The sequence below is a fragment of the Sarcophilus harrisii genome, chromosome 3 (assembly GCF_902635505.1).
Source record: "Sarcophilus harrisii chromosome 3, mSarHar1.11, whole genome shotgun sequence".
Lineage (NCBI taxonomy): Eukaryota > Metazoa > Chordata > Mammalia > Dasyuromorphia > Dasyuridae > Sarcophilus > Sarcophilus harrisii.
Window position 1 is genome coordinate 508844939 of NC_045428.1, and position 22677 is coordinate 508867615.

A 22677-nucleotide genomic window follows, 5' to 3' on the forward strand; every position below is an offset into this window, starting at 1 on the left:
AGTTGGCCTTGGTAAAGGAAATTTCTTCATGTGGTAACATCTTACATGAATAAAGTTCTAAGTCTACTCCCTAACCCTATAGCCTTTAGCATTTACAGAATACTTTGCCTACCTTATATGATTTTTTTTTTTTTGGATTTCAGTATCATATATACAATACAAATGAATTTCCCCATTTAATAACTGAGTAAACTGAGACAAAGAGAAGATATGTAATATGTTTATCCATTAGATATCAGAGATTACTTAAAGCTACTTCTTTTTCTTCCTCAAAAGTGATAATCTAATTTTTCAGTACTATCTTGGCTAAATCAAAAAGAGCTGTCCACTAATAGAATAAACTTAGTCGGTCTTAAAGTTTCTGTCCTTTGAAAGTTTTCAATCACAGACTGTATAATAACCTTTAGGAATATAATAGCAATGATTCTTATTTAAAGATTATAAAATATGAAGCTCAGAGTGATCCCAAAGTCCATCTCTTCAAATAATCACTGTTCAAATAAATGAATTGAGGGACCAGGAGAAGTACTTACATATTTAGCAGGTATCAGGGTTTCAATAAAATGATCTTTCCACTATACTAGACTTGCTTACCAAGTACGAATATGACCACATGGCCCTTGGCTTGTCAGGCCTAAGATTCCATAAGTCTTACTTCCACATCCATTTTTTAATTGTTTGCCTCAAGAATTAGCCTTAATAGGAAAATGGAATGTATTCCTATTCTATCGGATATGAGGGTCAATTTTGTTTTTTAGCTCTCTTGTATTAGGAAACCCTAACCTAGAGATAATGAACTTGCTAAATAGATATTGATTGTTAGATATAGATAGATTGAACAATAGGTATATTTCAACATAATCACTTTCCTTTGTAATTTTATGTAATTTTCTATGCATTTAAAACTATGAGTTTTCGGAAAGGGTCATAGGATTCACCAGAATGTCAAAAGAGTCCACAACAATAAAAAAAGATTAAGAACTCCTTCCATAAGCCTTAGTTTTTAAATTTCTGGGGAACTGGAGGGGTATAAAAAAGAGGAAATTGGGGCAAGGAATAATAAAAAACAATGTCTTTTTCCATTCTGAGATGATTTAAGATCTTAGTTCCCCAGGGGCATTGAAAACAAATCAGTCCATTCAATATTCTGTCAGTCTCCTGAAGGTAGTTTAGCATGAATATCAAGAGAATTGTAAATTTGAAATAGGGAAAGGCTTCCTAAACCAGCATGATGCCTAGTGGATTCTAAGGAGAAAGAAAGAAAAATGGGAATTTAAAGTTCAGTCTACAATCATTTATGAAGCATTCACTAAGGACCAGACAGTTTTCAATACTAAAAATATGAAGAAAGGCAAAAGCAGAGCCCTGCCCTAAAAGAGTTTCCATTCTAATTAGGTACATAACATATAAATAAAGATGTACGTAGAAGATATGTATGTGTGTATACACGTATAAGTATGTGTGTATTATATACTTCTATGTATATACAAATACATGTATGCATGCATGTGTAAATATACATTTAAATGTATGCATTGATGTTGTTCATGTCATTTCTTCCATGAAACTAATGACATCATGACAGTGATATCCTGACTTGCAAGTGAATTAGAGTTAAATGAGGCAAGGCTCTGCATAGTAATGAGCCTCACTCTGTCCTTCAGAGCTATCAGTTCAATAACATAACATAGGTCAAGGCAACAGGTGGTAACCCTGATGCTTTGGGAGACCTTGGCCTTTTTAAGTAAGATCTTTCCCAAATCTTCATGTGTCTGAGGCAATATAAATTCAGTAATAAAAAACTAGGTAAAGATTAAGGCAAAAGATGCATTCATAAAAGAATACATCGAGGGGAAGACCCTCAGAGTTTCTGACTGGAACAGAAACAATTGGTATTTATCTCACTCTGAGCCATCAAAACTCAAAAAGAGAGCTATGTGCATTTACACATATATTCAGAGGGGGGAGAAGAGGCAAGTAGAATGCAATATCTAGGAGCAGTGCTAGAAGAGGATAAAAAGGGGTGAAATGGAAGGAACAAAAGGATGTTCTATTAAGTACCTACTATGTTCAAAGCACTGTGATAAGTATTTTAAAATATCTCATTTGATCTCACAATACCCCTGAAAGATAAGTCATCTTACTATCTCCACTGAGAAAACTGAAATAATTAGAAATTTAGCAATTTGCCTGGGGACATGTAGCTAATAAGAATATAAAGCTAGATTGAACACAAGTTCAAATCCTGACTCTAATAGCTGCTCTAAGACCAGCACTTTATCCACTATGTTACCTGTCTGCATAGTGAGAGTAGGGATGGAGACTATTGGCACTGGTAAAAACCCACTGGAGAAATGGGACATTTCAATGCATCCAGAAAAGCCAGGAGATGAGGGTGAGGGGAGAACAAGGAACTATTAGGTAAAAAGTACATTAGGGGAATGGAGTATCATTCTAGAGGCTGATGGAAAGGACAGTGTCATTAGATAGCATAAAGCTCATAAAGGAGAAATTTGAGAAAACTAGAAAGACAGGAAGGCACCAGGATGGGAAGTATCTTTATTTTTGTAAATGTATTTTTTCAAATGCATGTAAAGATAGTTTTCAATATTCATTTTTATAAAATTTTGAGTTTCAAATTTTTCTCCCTTCCTCCTCTTCCCCTATCACAAGATAACAAGCAATTTGACATAGGTTCTACATAATCAATCATGTTAAACATATTTTTTTATGTCATGTTGTGGAAGAAGAATCATAACAAAAGAGGAAACACTTGAGAAAGAAAGAAAAAAACAGAAATAAAAAGCAAAAATAGTATGCTTTGGTCAATATACAGACTCCATCAGTTCTTTCTGTGAATGTGGATAGCATTTTACATCATGAGTCATTTAGAATTGTCATGGACCATCATATTTCTGGGAAAACTTAAGTGAATAATAGTTCATCATACAATGTTATTATTGCTGTCTACAATTTTCTCCTGATTCTGCTTACTTCACTCGACATCAGTTCATATAAGTCTTTTTTATTAAGCATTTTATTTTTCAAAACACATGGATGGACTATTCTTTAACATTAGACCTTCTAAAATCTTGTGTTCCAATTTTCTCTCCTTTCCCCCATACCCTCCCCTGGATGGCATGTAGTCCAATATATCTTAAACATGATAGAAATTCACTATATGCACACATATTTATAGGGTTTTTGTGCTACACAAGCAAAATTAAATCAAACCAGTAAAAAAAAAAAAAAGAAAAAAAAAAAGCATAGTAAAATGTATGCAAAGAACAACAAAAAGAGTGAAAATGCTATGTTGTAGTCCACATTCAGTTCCCACAGTCTCTTCTCTGTGTATAGATGTCTTTCTTCATCATTGAACAAGTGGAATTGTTTTGGTTCATCTCATTGTTGAAGAGAGCCACATCCATCAGAAATGATCATTGTATATTCTTGTTGTTGCAGGCCTCTCTGACATAATCCTCTTGGTCGTTTCTTATAGAACAATAATATTCCATAACATTCCTATACCATAATTTATTTATTCATTCTCTAACTGATGGGCATCCATTCAATTTCCATTTTTTTGCCACTACAAAAAGGGCTGCCACAAACATTTTTGCACATTCGAGTCCCTTTCCCTTCTTTGAGATCTTTTTGTGATATAACCCCAGCAAAAACATGGCTGGGTCAAAGGATATGAACAGTTTGATAACTTTTTTGAGTATAGTTCCAAATTGCTTTCCAGAATTGTTGGATCAGTTCACAACTCTACCAGTAATGTATGTGTCCCAATTTTCCCACATCACCTCCAACATTTGTCATTATCTTTTCTTGTCATATTAGTCAATCTGAGAGGTGTGTAGTGGTATCTCAGAATTGTCTTAATTTGCATTTCTCTGATCAGTTGTGATTTGGAGCACTTATATGACTACAAAGTTTAATTTTCTTCAACTGAAAATTGTTTGTTCATATCCTTTGACCATTCATTTATCAATTGAAGAATGGCTTGATTTCTTACAAATTTGATTCAGTTCTCTATATATTTTAGAAATGAGGCTTTTATCAGAACTTTTGAATATAAAAAAAGTTTTCCTAGTTTATTGTTTCCCTCCTAATCTTGTCTACATTAGTTTTATTTGTACAAAAACTTTTTAACTTAATGTAATCAAAATTATCTATTTTGTGATTAATAATGATCTCTAGTTGTTCTTTGGTCACAAATTTCTTCCTCCTCTACAGATATGAAAGGCAAACTATCCTATGTTCTTCTAATTTGTTTATAATACCATGCTTTATGTCCAGATCATGAACCTATTTCTACCTTATCTTGGTATATGGTATTATCAATGCATAATTTCTGCCATTGTATTTTCCAATTTTCCCAGCAGTTTTTGTCAAATAATGATTTCTTATCCTGGGGTCTTTGGGTTTGTGAAACACTAGAGTGTTATAATCATTGGCTATGTTGTTCTGTGAAACTAACTTAATCCACTGATCAACTGCTTTATTTCTTAGTCAATACCAAATGGTTTTGATGACTGCTGCTTTATAATACAGTTTCCTTTCTCTTTAGCCTACCCCTTCTTTTCCCCTTTCCCCTCCCACTTTTCTTTAAGGTGAAAGAAGTTTCTGGGTGAAACTAAATATGTCTAATATTTTCTTTTTGAATCAATCTGATGATTAACACAATGTTCACCCTCCTCCCTTCTTTCCCTCAATTATAATAGGTTTTCTTTGCCTCTTCTTGAGATGTAGTTTCCTTCATTTTACCTCCACTTTCCCTTATTTCTGCTACAATCCTCTTTCCACCTCGTTTCTTTTTTTATATTACAATATTAAAATCAAATTATACATGCACTCTCTGTGTATACTCATAAAAGAAATACAGTTCTCAAGAGTTCTTTTCTTTTTATCTTTTTATGATTCTTTTGAATTCTACATTTGGAGGTCAAATTTTTTGTTTAGCTTTGGTCTTTTCATCAGAAATAAATGGAATTCATCTGTTTCACTGAATGTCCATTTTCTTCCCTATAAGAAAATGTTCAGTTAGTGGGTCAGTTTATTCTTGACTGCATTTCAAGTTCCTTTGCTTTTTGGAATATCAGATTCCAGGCCCTTTGATCCTTTAAGTTGGAAACTGCTAGATCCCAGGTAATCCTTATTGGGCTCCTTAGTGTTTGAATTGTTTCTTTCTGGCTGCTTATAATATTTTTTTCCTTGGTCCAATAGTTCTGAAATTTAGCTACACCCTAAATTCCTTGGATTTTTAATTTTGGGGTCTTTTTCAAGAGGTGTTTGGTGAATTCTTTCCATGGCTATTTTGCCTTCTGATTTATGACATCTGGCTAGTTCTCTTTTATGATTTCCTGAAAAATAGTGACTAGGCTCTTTTTTTTCATCATGGTTTTCAAGGAGTCCAATAATCCTTAGATTGTCTCTCCTAGATATATTTCGCAGGTCAGTTGTTTTTCCAAGTAGGTATTTTACATTTTTTCCTACTTTTTAATTTTTTTTTTGTTTTGTTTGAATGATTCTTGATGTCTCATTGAATCATTCATTTCCATTTGTTCAGTTCTGATTTTTACCAAATTATTTTCTTCATTTACTCTTTTACTTCTTTTTATATTTGTCCAACTGAATTTTTAAATTAGTTGTTTTGTTCTATGGATTTTTTCTTCCATTTTGCAAATTCTGTTTTTTAAGAAGTTATTTTCTTTTTCCATTTCACAAATTTTGTTTTTCTGGGAGTTGTTTGCTTTCTCCATTTTGTCAAATGTATCTTTTAATAAGTTTTCCATTTTACCAAGTCTATTTTGTGCTGCCTTTTTCAAATTCTCTTGCAAAGTTTTCATTTCCTTTCCCCATTTTTCTTCTAGCTCTTCTTTAAGATCCTTTTAAATTACTTCTAGGAGAGTCTTGTGTGATGAGGACCAATTTATATCACCTTTTGGGGCTTTATCTGGAGATGGTCTGCTTTTCGTCTTTTCAGAGTTTTGAAATCTGTTCATCTCTTTCACCCTAAAAATTATGGTCAGAGTTGTTTTTGTTTTTTCATTCTTTTTTTTTAATTTGAGATCTGCTTTTAAGGCAAGAGAGGTTTTCCAAGTTTCCTCTACAACTAGCAGCAGCTTCACTGAGTCCGAACTGATTCACTCCCAGTGCTGGGTGGTCGTGGCCAGGTCCTGTGAGACTGGTGTTTTGTAGTTCACTCTTTAACTTTTGTATTTGTGTTGGATGTTTTATAACTTCTGTGCTGATCTACTGGCTTGCAACCAGGACAGAGTTGCCAATACTGCTGTAGATTCCTCCCTGTAGATTATCAGCCCCCAGAGTCCACATCAACCCAGGACTCTGTGTTCTTTGCACTAGCATTCATGTTCAGCCTATTTGCACTTGACTGCCTCCCTCTGTGCTGATTGATACAGACCTTTTCTGGCGATCTTTGAAATTACCTTCTATTTGTGATTTGTTACACTCCCAATATTTGTGGATTCTGCTGTCTAGAATTAATTCAGAGGCTGGATTTGCTAATTAGTCTGCGGGTTGTAGGAGAATGTCAGAAAGAAATGTGTGTCCTCTATGCCATCTTGGCCCTACCCTTTACATAAGTCTTTATGTTTTTCTGAAATCTGCCCAATCACTATTTCTGATAACACAATACTACAACTTATTCAGCCACAATGTCAACTGGATGTTCAATTCCTTAATTACAAATTCTTTGCCACCACAAAAAGAGCTACTATAAATATTTTTCTACATGTAGGTCCTTTCCCCCTTTTTTTAATGGTGTCTTTGAATATAGACCCAGAAGTGATATTGCTAGATCACAGATTATGCATAATTTTATAGCCCTTTGAGCATAATTAATGGGAAGACAATCTTATTTTTAATTTTTGAGTTAATAGCATTAGACCTGCAATTAAAGAAAGGCCATTCTCACCACTGCATCCTGATATTGGTCTTTATGAAATTATGGAATGATTATTCATTTGTAAATTCACTCACTCATTCATTCATGTATATATCTTCTTGTATTCAACAGCCATTTATGAAGTCTCTACTATAGTCAATTCATTGTGCTAATCATTAGTGTAGAAATATAAATAGATTATTATACTTCCCTCAAAATTAATGGAGAATTAAATACATAATACAAACTACAATATAACTAAAGCAAAAACAATTCATGAACAATGTCTCTATAAACAGATGAGACAGTGGGTGCCTAGAAGGGATTGAACTAAGCCTCGAAGAATGGGAATAACTTCAACAGAAAGAAATGGGAAGGAGATAATATAGGTACAGGGCACAATTTTAACATCGGAATCTGTTCATTTTTTTAAGTGTCAGATATTCAGATATCCCCCACAATGAATAAATCCTTGAGTCACTTTCCAAGTGATGGAGGATAACAGGTCAATGATTAACAACAATATTCTGAATATACAGTAACATTCAGGATCTGTTTCCTTTTCCTGATACTGTGATTCTAACAATGGAGAATGGAATGGTACTAATTGTTAGAGAAAACAAAGATTAAACTATTATTATTCTACAATCAAAACAATTAATTTTTTTTCTGAAGTTAGAAGGATAACAGATGGTGGGAAGTAGGTACTATAACCATCCCTACTGAGGGGGTGAAAACTATTGAGGAAACTGGGGCAGACAGTGAAGAAATGACTTGCTCAGTACCATGCAGTTACTAAATATCTAAAGACATATGTAAAGTCAGGTCTTTTTCACCCGAGCTTCAACACTCTATCAACTGTGCCATCTAACTGCCTTTAATTGACCAAAGAAGAGGCAATAAATATACTTCCCATCTAGCCAAGTCACTGGAGGATGGACACCAGAGAGACATTGGAATTATAAGTGAATTGAAAGGAAGACTTGTACTGAAACCCTACCATTTTTCTATAACCTTGGTCAAATCTCTCCGAATCTCAGTTTTCATGTTTACCAACTAAGGATAATTATACTTGTCCTAACTGCTGGATTAGGACCCTCAAATTTTAACTGCTGTACTAGTTATACTGTACCAGGCAACATTTGTATGATGTTTACATAGCAAAGGGTATGGCACACATACCCATATAGATTGATATAGATATATACATACACATATATACACACACATACATATATATACAAAACATGTATCTCTGTGTGTATATATATATATATATATATAATATTGATAACCCTGTATTGTTAGGGCCAATGAATTCATACCAATAGATAGGATATTGGTTGTATTGTCTTTACAAAAAGGTTTTACCAGGTACAAAAAGAACTTCCTAAAAGAACAATAAAACCAAATTTAAAAAAAAAAGATATATTGGAAGAGAAAAAAAATTGAAAGATTTCTTTTATTCACTTAAAGATTGGTGTGCTAAACACTTTTCCCTAGCTAAGCAATGCAGATCTGACATTCATTGTATTGATCAAAGGCCTAATTTTGTCAGGAAATGCTTGATGAATGCTATATGCTATAGTGGGCAATGCGGGTTATTACATCAAGAAAAGGTTTAGAATTGAAAAATAAAGATGTATAATTCCTAATGGGCTGTAAAGTTCTATTGTGAATCTTCTAGGAAAATTAAGGCTTTTAAGCAAATACAGAATTGAAATCTAGAAGGGAACTTAGAAATTGAATAATGTAACTCTGTCATTTTATAGATATGTGAGTCCTAGAAAGACAAAAGATTTGTGCAGTCCTGTGACTTTAGAGGCTTATTATAGAGGCTCCCCACTATATCAGAAGTAGTCTTTGTGTGTGTGTGTGTGTGTGCAGGGGAAGATAAGATTGAGATAGGATAGTGATGAATCATAGAACTTCAAAGTTAAACTATACCTTAAAGGTCATCTAGTCCAATGGTGTCAAATAGTTAACAATGGTTGTTAAATCATATATTGACTTAGAAAAATTAATTAATAATATTTGTTGTTGTTCAGTTGTTTCATTCATGTCCAACTCTTCATTACCCTATTTTGGATTTTCTTGGCAAAGATACTGGAGTGGTTGGCCCTTTCCTTTTTCAGTCCACTTTGTAGATGAGAGATGTAAAAGCCTTAATTTCTAAAGCAAATAGAGTGGAGTGAATTGCCCATGCTTATAAAAGTTTGAACCTAGATTTGAATTCAAATCTTCTTGACTCCAACTCAGCACACTGTGCCAGCTAGCTGCCCTACATATTAAACTATATTATATTATATTATGTATATTGGTAAACAATTCCCAATGACATTTTCATCTGTTTGCTGACCATCCCCTTCACTGTTGTAGACCACATGCTTATGTGTTTGACATCTCTGATGTAGTCCAACTCCTATTTCATAAATTATTCTGTTCTATAATGCCCACAATAAACTATCTTAAAGTCCTAGCTTAAAAGGTTCTGGTGATAAGAATTTCACTGCCTTCTAAGATAATAATTTATCTTTGCAAGCTTTAAAGTATGTGTTTGTGTGCATGCATGTGTGTGTACACATAAATACACACATGTATATATGCATGTATATACCCAAATGTGTATACACCTATGTGCACGCACACACACACACACACACACACATATATATATATATATATATATAGTTATTCCTAATTTTTTGATTTTCTATTCTTTTATTCAAGTGCAGAGCCACAATTTTCCTTGCATACGAATTCATAGAGAGGATGTTTATCAGCAAGTGTTTCACAATGTAACATCTTAATGAGTTTTCGTGAAGATAATGTTTAAACTTAGTCCTTTCTGAATAAGAATCCAAATCTATTTATTATGCCACTTTACCTTATATTCCAATATTGAACAAGCTTTGTGAGAATTAGGGCCAAACCACTGTATTGCTGAACTTCTCTAAGCTTTATGAAAACTTTCCTTAGCTGAATTAGAATGGAAAAGCAACTATCTTGTCATTATTAAAAAATGCTAGAAATGGATATAGAAAAGTGGCAATCTCTGACCTCATGATGTTTGCATTCTAATTACTGAAGATAACATGTAGAGCAGAATACAACTGTAGGAAAGATGGAAGCTTCCAGTGGTCTCTAGGGTATATCACCATGATACTTGACAAAGCCCAAGAATCCTTATAGTGCAACATCAGGTCAGATGGCAATAGCTAGAGGTCTGGAGAGCCTAGTAGTAAGATAGCCCATTGGGCCTTAGGGGACAATTTCAAGACAGATAGAAAAATCAGGTAGACTATCTTCATGCTGAAAGGTTTTCTTATCCAAACAGTCTTAGCAGCCATATATCTAAATAAGGATTATTGGAAAGGGATAATGATCCTAAAGGTTATGAAAGAACAGGATACTGAGCAACCTCTATCATTGTGGAAATGGGGAAGTCAGCTTCAAACATGGAAGCCTGGTTAGAACTGGGTAATTAAAGTTGGGAAGGAGAAGGTTCCCATGGCCTCCTTGCAATTCCCAGTTCAATCTAGCCAAAATTCACTTCTTTATAATTTTTACCATAGATTTTTGTTTTCAGTCTTTCTTACAAACTCAGTCTAATCTCATGTTTACTTGATAATATTTAAAATACCAAAAATCTAATATCTCACCCCCCTCACTGCACCTCTAGTCTTCTCTTCATCAGAGTAAATATCCCAAGTTCCTTCAACTGCACCACATATGACATCTCCCCTCTCTGGCATATTTAGTTATAGGAGCGTTTTGGTTAAACCATGAAAAACCTGTCACAGCAATATTTTTAAACAAATTTCTACATTTTTCATTCATTTGCATTAAAACGATCTACTAGTAGCAGTGGGAGGTTGATTTCTGAACAGCATTTATCTAAGAATTCCCTAAGGGGAAAGAAAAATCAATGAAATAAATATTAACTAAGGATTAACATTTGTAAATCCTCTAAGTTCCAAAGCACATAGCTTCCCTGTCAGACATTAGTCTTAAGTTCCACTGATCGGAGAACATTCATAACTTGGGGATTATAAAATAGAGGGTGAACGGGGCAGTAGGAAAAGCACTAAATTTGGAAACAGATGACCTTAGTTTGAATTTTGTCTATTTTAATAGCCCTTTTAAACTTGGTCTAGTCACTGATTCTCTAGTCAATGTCTAGTGAAGTCTACTAGTGAGTAGGTCTCTGTATCCTCTCTGTAAAATAAAGGTTTTCAAGTACCTAGGGATATGAATGATTTTGTAATCTTCGGATCATAATCTAGCTCTACCTTCTTATCCTGTGTAACTCTTGTCTGTGTTCTCCAAATATACAAAGATCTATGAATTGAGAAGTGACCCACAATTTTTAAGCCTTTTACATCAAACACTTAGTAGCTAAATGGTACTGGATAAGGCATTTAAACTGTCTCTTCCTCAGTGCCCACAAATATAAAAATATCACTTACTTCCTATTTTTGTAAAGTTTTTAGCATAGTTTCCAGCAAATAATGAGAGCTTAATTAATGATTCTTTCCTTCCTTTGTCTCATTACTGTATCAATTAATCTGCTAATTTGTAACACCTTAATATTGTTATATAATTGTCTGTTTCAATTCTTCTATATTTCCTCAATGATACCTATTATGTAATTATGCAATTTACATATCATTCATATTTATTATGGAGGTCGTTGTTGGGAAAGAAAATCTAGAGACTTTGTTTATGAGAGAATAATCAATGCACATGAAAGGTAAGTTATTGGGGAGGCATTGAGAGGTGATTAATGCTTTAACTAATACTCATGGTGTCTATTTAGTTGTGTACAACTCTCTTTCTGTGGAGATTATTGGGTTCTGAGATCCACAATTATTTAGCATTACCTAGGACAACATGTGTAAAATATGGGGATTTGATGATAGGAATAACTCATCAGGCCATTGTAAACCCTGGGAAATTTTCCCCAAAATAATTCAGCCTAATTTCTTTCTCCTGTTCAATTCTAGGCTGAACTTTTTATTCAGATATATTGCCTATACCAGAAATATGTACTTATCTACTGACTTATTGAAGTGGCCATTCAATTGCATATCATATACTATACAATAGATATGTTTTGCCACTAATTTTGTGTGTGTTTGTTTTTCCTTATTAGGCTAATAAAAGGCCTGTAATGTTCTTGATCTTGATTTAATTAGCATAATATTAACTGCACACAAGGCAGCCCAAAGACCTCACTCTGTATAGAGAATCTTTCTTCTATTTGGCTCTCTGAAGGACATCATTTCTGACAATGTAAAACAATTTTGATTATCATAAGCATCTTATTTAATGCTTCAGTTTCAATTGGCATTAATAATTAAGCATTAGTAATCACTTATTTCTGTGGAAGGAGATAAGATAGTGACTATAGAGGCAATATGGTATAATAGAAAAATGGTTTCTGGCTCAGAAATAATCTAAACCATGTAAATCTGAATTGGTATGTGAAATTTCCCTCATGGATAATTCCCTCTATCAATTAAATCACATGTCCTATCCAAAGATTGCATTTTTTAAGGCATATTGTTTGATCCCAGCATATGAAAAAAAGAGAAATACATTGTTGAAGGAGAACTTTTAGAAGCTGTGTTTTCTTTCTTGTTTTTTTTTAATCAGTAAATGATAAATACAATAGGATTTTGTATTCTCTTCACCTTGTTATCAATTATGTGATCATCAATATGTTTGCTGTAGAAATTATTCATAAAAACCTGTCTATTCCATTTTCATATTTACATTGTCTATTCTTGATATATATATATATGTATGTATATATATGTGTCATTCTCTTTTTCTTTAATTTACATGATAATTTATTGTCTATTTGAAAGGAATGTGCAAAGTAGATTTGCAATTTCATCAACAATAATTTTATTGTACTGTTATGCAAATGATTATTTTATTTCATAAATTGAAAATAAAATAAAAACAAGAAGAAAAGATATTCTCTCCTTTTTGCACTTCCCTTTGAGTATATGAGAACTGCTTCCACCTCAGAGTTTTTTTTTTTTTAAATAAAGCTTTTTATTTTCAAAACATATGCATGGATAATTTGACAACATTGACCTTTGCATAGATTTGTGTTTCACATTCTCTCCCCCTTGCCTCCACTCCCTTTCATAGATGACAAGTGATTCAATATATGTTAAACATGTTGAAATATGTGTAAATCCAATATGTATAAACATATTTATACAATTCTCTTACTGCACAAGAGAAATCAAGAGAAATCAAAAGAAAGCAAATGAGTAAGGAAACAAAATGCAAGCAAACAATAAGAAAAAGAGTGAAAATGTTATGTTGTGATCTACAATCAGTTCCCACAGTCTCTCTCTAGGTGTAGATGGCTCTCTTCATCTCAAGATCATTGGAGTTGGCATCATTTCATTGTTGGAAAGAGTCATGTTCATCAGAATTGACAGTCATATAATAATGATGTTATTGTGTACAATGATCTCCTGGTTCTACTCATTTCATTTAGCATCAGTTCATGTAAGTCTCTCCAAGACTCTCTAAAAACATCCTCCTAATCGTTTCTCATAGAACAATAATATTCCATAACATATATTTACCATAACTTATTCACCATTCTCTAATTGATGGACATCCATTCATTTTCCAGTTTCTTGCCACTATAAAAAGGGCTGCCATAAACATTTTTGCACATGTGGATCCTTTTCCCCCCTTTAAGATTTCTTTGGAATATAGGCCCAATAGAAACACTGTTCCACAGTTTGATAACTTTTTGAATATAGTTCCAAATTGCTCTCCAGAATGTCTGGATCCATTCACAACTCCACTAACAATGTATTAGTGTTCCAGTTTTCCCACATCCCCTCCAACATTTACCCTTGTCTTTTCCTGTCATCTTAGCCAATCTGATAGGTGTGTAGTGGTATCTCAGAGTTGTCTTAATTTATATTTCTCTGATCAAAAGTGATTTAGAGCACCTTCTTATATGATTAGAAATAGTTTTCAATTCTTCATCTGAAAATTGTCTGTTCATATCCTTTGACTATTTATCAATTGGAAAATGTCTTGAATTCTTATAAATTTGAGTCAAATTTTTATATATTTTAGAAATGAGACCTTTATCAGAACCCTTAAGTATAAAAAATGATTTCCCAATTTATTGCTTCCCTTCTGATCTTGTCTGTATTAGTTTTGTTTGTACAAAACTTTTTAACTTAATATAATCAAAATTATCTATCTGGTGTTCAGTTATGAATTCCAGTTCTTTGGACACAAATTCCTTCTTTCTCCACAGATCTGAGAGGTAAACTATCCTATGTTCTTCTAATTTGCTTATAATAATCAGTCTTTATGTTTAAATCATGAACGCATTTAGATATTATCTTGGTATGTGATGTTAAGTGTGGGTTGAGCCCTAAGTTCTTCCATTGTAGTTTCAAATTTTCCCCAAAGTTTTTGTCATATATTGAGTTCTTTTCCCAAAAGCTGGGGTGTTTGGATTTGTGAAACTCTAGAGTGTTATACTTATTGCTTATTTTGTTGTGCAATCCTAATTTATTACACTGATTGATGACTCTATTTCTCAGACAGTACTATAGGATTTTGATGAACACTGCTTTATAATATAGTTTTAAGTCTAACACAGTTAGTCCACTTTCATTAGCATTTTTTTCAATAATTTCCTTGAAATTCTTGACCTTTTGTTTTTTCAGGTGAACTTTGTTACTATTTTTTCTAGATCAGTAAAATAATTTATTGGGAGTTTGATTGGTATGGCACTAAATAAGTAGATTAATTTAGATAGTATTGCCATTTTTATTATATTCACTCAGACTACCCATGAGCACTTGATATTTTTCCAACTAATTAGGTATGACTTTATTTCTGTGGAAAGTGTTTTGTAGTTGTTTTCTTGTAGTTCCTGACTTTCCCTTGACAGATAGATTCCCAAATATTTAATTATTATCAACTGATATTGATATAGTTAATGATGCCAATAGTTTTCCTAATATTGAACCAGACCTGCATTCCTGGTATAAATCCTACTTGGTCATTGTGTATTATCCTGGGGATGACTTTCTGTAATCTTATTGCTAGTATTTTATTTATGATTTTTGCATCAATATTCTTCAGGGAAATTGGTCTAAAATGTTCTTTCTCTGTTTTCACACTACTTGTTTTAGCTACCAGCACCATATCTGTTTCATAAAAGGTATTTGGTAGAACTCTTTCTATTTCATATAGTATTGGAATTAATTTTTCTTTGAATGTTTGGTTGAATTCACATGTAAATACATCTGGCCCTAGAGATTTTTTTTAGGGAGTTGATTAATAGTTTGTTCTGTCTCTTTTTTTCTAAAATGAAACTAATAAAATAATTTATCTCCTCTTATCTTAACCTGGACAATGTATATTTTTGTAGCTATTTTTCCATTTGATTTAAATTACCAAATTAATTGGCATGTAGTTGGGCAAAATAACTCCTAATTATTGCTCTAATTTCCTCTTTATTGGTGGAAAGTTCTCCCTTTCATTTTTGAGACTAACAATTTGATTTTATTTTTTCCTTTTTCTAATCAAATTGACTAAAGGTTTATCTATTTTTTTATAAAACCAACTTAGTTTTATTTATTAATTGAATAGTTTTTTTTATTTTCTATTTTATTAATCTGTCCTACTATTTTCAGAAATTCAGACTTGGTATTTAATTCAGGGTTTATAATTTGTTCTTTTTCTAGCTCTTTCAGTTGTAAACCCAATTCATTGATCTTCTCTTTCTCTATTTTATGCAAGTAAGCATTTCCCCTTATAATTGCTTTGACTGTATCCCACAAATTATGGTATATTGTCTCACTATTATTCTCTTGGATAAAATTATTGATTGTGTCTATGATTTGGGGTTTCATCCATTCATTCTTTAGATTAGAATATTTAATTTCCAATTAACTTTTAAAATTTCTCTTGGTCTTATATTGCATGTAATTTTTATTGCATCACAGTCTGAAAAAAATATATTTACTATTTCTGCCTTTCTCCATTTCATTTTGAAGTCTATATGTACTAACACATGGTCAATTTTTGTAAAAGTTCCATGAACCGCCTGAGAACAAAGTAAACTCCTTTCTGTCTCCATTCAATTTTCTCCAAAGATCTATCATACCTGACTTTTCTAATATTTTGTTTATATCCTTAACTTCTTTCTTATTTATTTTGTGTTTTTATTTATCTAGTTCTGAGAGAGCAAGGTTGAGATTCCACACTAGTATAGTTTTTCTCTCTATTTCTTTGTACATCTCTCTTAACTTCTCTTCTAGGAATTTTGATGCTATACCACTTGGTGCATATAAGTTTAGTATTGATATTGCTTCATTATCTATGGTAGCCATTAGTAAAATATAGTTTCCTTCCTTATTTCTTTTAATTAGATCTATCTTTGCTTTTACTTGATCTGAGATCAGTATTGCTACCTCTGCTTTTTTTTTTACTTCACCTAAAGCATAATAGATTCTGCTCCAGCCCTTTACCTTTACTCTAAATGTATCACTATACTTTAAATGTGTTTATTATAAACAACATATTGTAGGATTCTGGTTTTTAATCCAATTTGCTATCCTTCCATTTTATGGGAAAGTTCATCCTATTCACATTAACAGTTAAAATAATCAATTCTGTATTTCTTGCCATCTTATTTCACCTAAGTTATGTTTTTCTCTTTTCTTCCTGCCTTCCCTCCTCCCCAGTATTTTTCTTTTGATGACCAGCTCACTCAAACATTCCTCACCCTTTACCACTTCCCCTTTCCCCCCTTTCCCTCCCATTTCTCTATAAATTGAGACTAGTTTCTCTGTGAAACCTATTATGTCTGATATTCTCTCTTTGAGCCAAATCTGATGAGAATAAGATTCACACAATGTTCACTCCCCCTCCCTTCTTCCCTTCAATTATAAGTCATCTTTGCCTCTTTCTGAGATGTAATTTCTCTTATTTTACCCCTTTTTTCCTCTTTCCCAGTACAATTACGTTTCCATCTCTAGTTTCTTTTTCCTATTATCATTATAAAATGAAATTATACCTACACTCTCCAAGTATACCCATAATAGAAATATAATTCTGAAGAGTTCTTTCCTTTTTATCTTTTTATGCTTCTCTTGAGTTCTGTGTTTGGAGATCAAATTTTTTGTTCAGTTCTGGTCTTTTAATCAGAAATAGATGAAATTTATCTATATTATTGAATGTCTATCTTTTTCCCTGAAAGATAATGCTCATTTTAGCAGGATAATTTATTTATTGCTATAATCTAAGTTCCTTTGCCTTTTCGAATATCAGATTCCAGACTCTTTGATCCTTTAAGGTTTGATCCTTTAAGGACCTGTTAGGTCCTGAGTAATTCTAATTGTGGCCCCTCAGTACTTAAATTGTTTCTTTCTGGATGCTTGTAATATATTTTCCTTGCTGTGATAGTTCTGAAATTTAACCACACTCTTCCTTTGGTATTTAATTTTGGGATCTCTTTTAGGAGGTGATCAGTGAATTCTTTCAATGGCTATTTTACTTTCTGATTCTAAAATATCAGAGCAGTTTTCTTTTATGATTTCCTGTAAGATAATGTGTCTTTTTTTCATCAGGCTTTCTGGAAGTCCAGTAATCTTTAAGTTATCTCTCCTAGATCTACTTTCCAAGTTAGTTGTTTTTCTTAGGAGATATTTCATTTTTTTTTCATTTTTTTTTCTCTCTGACTGATGCTTAAAGTCTTGTTGAGTCATTTACTTCCATTTGTTCAATTCTAATTTTTAGGGTATTTTTTATTCAGTTACCATTTTTAGCTCCTTTTCTATTTGGCAAATTGAATTGTTTGATTCATTGCATTTTTTTTCCATTTAACAAATTGTGTTTTTCAATGAATTGGTATCATTTTCATATCTAAATCTAACAAGTGCTATGCTAACTCCTGGTGATACAAATAAGAAAAAGAAAAATTGGGCCCTGCCCTCAACTAGCTTATGGTATAATAGAGGAAGACAAAACTCAAAAGGAAGTTGAAAATTTAGGCAGGTGAGTGAGCCAGAGTTTAGCCAGTATACATGAGGGCATGATATTCTTGAAGCTGAAACCAGGCAGAGCAGCTGATGGAAAATTAATTTTTCTGGAAAGTTTTGAGCCCTCTAGAAAGGGAGCATTGGGAGGAGTTTATTGTTCTGCCTTGCAGCCTCTCATCAGATGGGAAAGGTAACTGAGGATGAGAACCAAAATGGAATCACTCTCCATGATGATGAGATTTCAGGTGAAAGATTATCCTTGGAGAAAACTTGATAAGGGAATTGAAAGCAAAAAGAGCAGTTGATGGAAAATTAAGTTCGGTAGAAAGTTTCTGAGCTTTCTATAACAAGATCCTTTGGGAGAATTAATTAGCCTCTGAGTTGTAGGTAGGTCTTTTTTAAGGCCAAGGCCCATTTTCATTAAGAATTTGCTATGAGGAACCACATCCAAATGTTTTGAACAGAGAACTCTATGCTGGTCCCTTAATCCCTTTCATATATGCTTTGATGCTGCATATTCCACAAACAAGACACTCTATATCTCTGCTTCAGGTATTTTCTCTGACTGTCTCTTAGAACCCAATGTCTACTCTCTCCTGTACTCCAACTACTGAACTCTCTGCCTTCCTTTAAATCCCAAATAAAATCTACTTTCTACAGGAAGCACTCCCAAACCATCTTAATCCCAATGCTTTCCCTATTTTAATTATTCTCATTTTTTAAATTTTATTTTACTTGAAAATATAGAGTAAGGAAAAAAAAAGAAAACCAGAAAAGGAATAAATAACAAAATTTATTTGGAGAACTCAAAAATATATAATAACAAAGATCAAGAAAGTATATATATATATATATATATATATATATATATATATATATATATAGTTGATCTTTGTTTTATATTTTGAAATATTTGATATATATTGATACATATTATATATTAATATTAATAGAATAAATTACATTCATGAATGTCCATTTTTTCTTTACATCCTTGTAAATTATTCTTTGGTTCTCTGATACAAACCTTATTTCCTTTATTGTTTCCCTCCTTTTATCCCCTCCACCACCTCCAAGCAAGCCACAGTTAGGAAAAAAAAAACATATTTATTTGTGTATATATATATAGATATATAGATATATAGATATATAATGAATATATATGTTGATACACATACTGTCCCTAGTGACTCTTTAATTGAATTCTGCTCCATAACTTGTCTTGTTATTTTTAACTTCCCCCACCTAAGCATCCTTCCATTGTCTTCTTCCCTCACCCTATGTCTCTCCATCTTCCTATCCCCCCTTATTTCTTTATAAATTTTGGAGGGTAGTATATCCTTCATCACATATATGTAGTGTTGCCTATTGAACTCATTCTCAGTGTGAGTAGGTTTCCAGAATGAGGAGCACTCCTCCCCAATCTAATAGCTCTATGTCTGTTGTTCCTCTGAATCTCATATGGATAACATGATTACTATTTTTACCATAACTCTTCCACTCTTTTTTTGAGCTACCTTATTGTTAATGTGAATCATAAATATATAGTATATATTTTTCATGTAAAAACCAACAATTGGTCTATGTTTAAATAGTTTGTCCATGTTGAGTTCCTTAAAATTGATGTTTGATATTGGTTCTTATATGTTAAATTTTCTGTTAAGTTTGATCTTTGTTGACACAAAGTCCTAAAAATCTGCAAGTTCATTGAATGTCCATTTTTTCTCATTCACAATTACACATAATTCTGTTGGATATGTTATTTTTGACCACAGGTCTAGTACTTTTGATTCCAGGACCTGTGGTATATTATTGTAGCTGATGATAAGTCCTGTACAACTCTAATTGTAGTTCCAGCATCTTTAAATTGTTTTTTTTTTCTTGTTTTTTGCAAAACTTTCTCTTTGATCTAGGGGTTTCAAAATTTGGCATCAATATTCCTGTGCATTTTCCATAAAGGATCTCTTTGAGGTGGTAATTGGAGAAGTTTTTTTTTTTATTATTTCTACTTTCTCTTCATTTTTTTCTTCTTTTTCTTTCAAATTTTCTTGGATTATTCTGTGCATTATTGTTTTAGAATTCTCTTTTTGGTCACTACTTTCTGATAGTCCAGTTATTCTTATATTTTCTCTTCTTGAGAAATTTTCCCCAGATATGTCATCTGTCTGTTCTATTTTCTCATTATTCATATTTGTTTTGTTATTTCTTTGTCTCATTGTTTCACTGGCTTCCTCTTACCCAATTCTAATTTTCAAAGAATTTTCAACTTTGAGACTGTACCTTTTTTCCAGTTAGTTATTTTTTTTTTACCACATTCTTGTTTTTCTTGGATGATTTTTGTTTTATTATTTTCCTCAATGTCTCATTTGATTTTTAAATTATTTTATGAGTTCTTCTACAAATTCTCTCTGGACAGAAACCATTTAATGTTACTCTTTGAGGTAGAACTTTTGTTTGATACTAAAATCCTCCTCTGAAGATAAGCCCTGATCTTCCATGTTCCCATAATATGTTTCAATAGTGGGGTTCTTTCTTCTTTGCTGGTTCACTTTTTTTATAAGAAGTAAGTATCTCTAATCATGGGATGGGAGGATGGTACCTCAAGCTTCCCTTCAACTCTTCACTCCGACCAGGAAACCAAACCAAGAGCTCCACTTCCTTGCAAGTGCCAGCAGCCAGCAATGTCCTTGCCCCATTGCTCCTGATCTCACCAGGTACCGGTTCTTTCTCACCCAGGATTGAATTTTAGCAGCTCCAGCCACACCTCGATAGTCCAAGGAGTCCCCACTTGTTTCTGAGGAGCTAGACCACAGTGTTTGCATTTCAGACAGGTTAATTCCCAGCTGGGAATTTTTTTCAGATCTTTTTGTGTTCTATCAGGAGGATTCCTCTTGGGTCTCAAGGCTTCTTGATTTTTCATCAGTCTATATTCATACTGACACACATCTGTTCTATTTGTGGGGGAAATTAGGAAATCCTGAAATTTACCAACCGAGTCTGCCATCTTCCCAGAATTCTCCTAATTATTCATATTTATCCTGTATATAACTTGCTTTCAATGTATTTGTCTATATATATTCTTTCCTATTAGATGTTAAGATCTTTGAGAGAAGAGGCTCTTTCTTTTGCCTTTTTCTGTATGTCTAGCATTTAATATAATTCCTAGCACATAGTAGAATCTAAATATGCTAATTGATTAACTAATTATTTCTTTTATAATAATAATAGCAAACAGGTAAACCGCATTTTATAATGCTTACTATATGCCACAAACTTAGAAGGTGAATGCTATGATAATCCCCATTTTACATATAAGGAAACTGAGGCAAAGTCTATAATAATAGTCTTAGAGGGAACTCTGAGGATACAAATACAAGAGCAAAAAAAAAGCATATTCCTCAAGGACTTACATTTAAATAGGCGAAATTACAAACATATGTGTATGCTTTGCTAGAAAAATTGCAAAATTAATTTAGTTTGGAAACTTACAAGGATAATGAGTGAAGTCATAGGAGAGTACATTGACACCCCATGAGCAATGTCAAAATTGATATGACTATAGTTCTAGAGATGAAAGGTGCAAGGCTGCTAAGGAGAAGATGGCTGGGGGTCTTGGAGTAAAGTGAAATGTAATGTTCTTTTTTTTTAAATACTATACCAGTAGAATTTCAAATCAGAAATTCAGGAGTTAAAAGAGTTAAGTCCCCAGGGACTTCAACAGGTAGAAATGAACACATTCCAAAAGTCATACTGACTCTTCTGATTCCATTCAATTAAACAAATGTTTATCAAGTACCTCCAGCTGCCAAGCTAAATAAAAAACAGCAGAAAGCAAGCTCCAGATCTAAGAAAAAATTAAGTTCAGAGTAGGCTGGGCAGATTTTATGATAGATTTTTTTTTAAGTAATGGTAATCAATGTATTTCCCAACTCTTCAGAGCAATAAGTTACAGTTTTTGGATGGTAACATTGAAAGTCAAATGAAAAATATTAGAGTAATGAATGGGTGAATGGCAATATATAGACTACTCTCATTAGAAATTTAGCAGTAAAGGAAAAGTGATCACATTATTTAGCATGAAGGGGTAAATAAGTTAAAGTCCTTTTTTTACATTTTAATATACTTATTTTTATTAAATTAAATATTTTCTGTTTATATTGTAAAAATTTCAACATTTATTTTATAATTTTTTTATAAAATTTTGAGTTCTAAATTCTCTTTCTCCCTCTTAACCTACCCCCATCCCTTGAGAAATTAAGCAATTAGACATTGATATACGTACATATTCATACAAAACATATTTCCATATTGACCATCTTATAAAAGAAAAGATACCCCCCCTACATATACCCCAAAACATGAAAAATAAAAAGGCTTTAAAAGTATGCTTGAATTTGCACTCAAAATTCATCAGTTTGTTTTTTTCCCTGTGGAGGTGGGTAGCATTTTTTATCATAGCTTTTTAATGATCTTATTCTTTTTGTTTTGTTTTGTTTTGTTTTTTTGAATTTTTTTTCTATTTAATAGCCTTTTTATTTACAGGTTATATGCATGGGTAACTTTACAGCATTAACAATTGCCAAACCTCTTGTTTTCACCTCTTACCCGCCACCCCCTCCCCCAGATGGCAGGATGACCAGTAGATGTTAAATATATTAAAATATAAATTAGATACACAATAAGTATACATGACCAAACCATTATTTTGCTGTACAA